Genomic DNA, 1,428 nt, shown 5'->3' with positions numbered 1-1,428 from the left:
GAATGGGTGTCACCCATAAATGATCAATAATGCTGTAAAATATGAAGTGTTAAAATTGTATCATCATTTGTACTAATTGCCAAATCTGAGAATTTTATTTATGATTAGCTACATTTCTGTAAGTAAAATTTAAATGTTTCTGTTTCTCTTTAACTTAATTGTCACCATATAACCAAAATTCTCAGCAATGCTGTAAATGTGGAGATAAACATAACTACTTGGGATAATACACACACACACACACACACACACAACACACACACACACACATATATAATATATATATATATATATATATATATATATATATATATATATATATACATATAGTATTCTGACTTGGGGTAGCACTGAACAGTTGAAAGTGCTGAATGGGGCCATGCTAAGAAAAGCCAGGGAACCCCTGGTCTAGTCCATAATTTTCGAGGACACTGAGATGAATAGTGACACTCCAAATGCCCAAGTTCAGCCCTGATAAAGGTAAAAAATAATGTAAAAAATGACAGATGTTAGTGTCTAATCCATAGTTTTCGATGTTACTGAGATGAACAGTGACACTTCCAATGCCCTTTAAGTCCAAGTTCGGCCCGATAGGAATGGGGGGCGGGGTGAGAAGGGGTGAAATATGAAATGTCAAAATGCTGGGCAATGTAACTGAAGTAACTATCTTAACAGGAAGGGGAGAAAGTAGGAGTTAGAGAGAGAAAGACAGTGAGAGTGAGAGGAAATAAGAGGGACAGTGGAGGGGGTGTTAGGGAGGAGAAAGATGGGTCTGATGCATTTACACATAGTTTGGCGTCATCTGTAAATTTGCCTATCCTGCTGGTTAAGCCTACATCAATGTCATTAATGACAGAAACCTCAGGAACTCCACTTGTCACATCTGCCCATCCTGATTCTACACCATTTATTACAACTCTCTGTTTTCTATTAGTTACCTAGTCTCCGATCCAGTCCGCTGTTTCTCCTACAATTCCTAAAGCTCTAACATTTGTCATTAGTTTCTTGTGTTGAACTTTGTCAAAGGCCTTTTAGAAATCTAAGTAGAGTATATCTATTGACCTACTTCAGTCATAAATACCAAGCATGTTATGGAAAAACTCCAAGAGATTTGATAGGCAGCATCTGATTTGTCTGAAACCGTTTTGGCTGTTTAACAACGAGCTGTTTCTATCAATGTGATCCAAGAGAGAGAGAAAGAGAGTAGAAGGGGTTGCACGGGAGGAAAAAGCGGGAAAGAGTGAGATATTGAGAACTGGAGAGAGAGAGAGAGAGAGAGAGAGAGGGAGGAAAAAGCGGGAAAGAGAGAGAGAGAGAGAGTCAATTGTTTGTCACTCAGTTTTCCTGCGCAGCACCGGGTTGGTCAGCTAGTATGTGTATATATATATATATATATATATATATATATATATATATATATATTATATC

The sequence above is a fragment of the Macrobrachium nipponense genome, chromosome 1, assembly GCF_015104395.2.
Source record: "Macrobrachium nipponense isolate FS-2020 chromosome 1, ASM1510439v2, whole genome shotgun sequence".
In the NCBI taxonomy this organism is placed as follows: Eukaryota; Metazoa; Arthropoda; class Malacostraca; order Decapoda; family Palaemonidae; genus Macrobrachium; species Macrobrachium nipponense.
Note: the sequence above shows the minus strand (reverse complement) of the source record.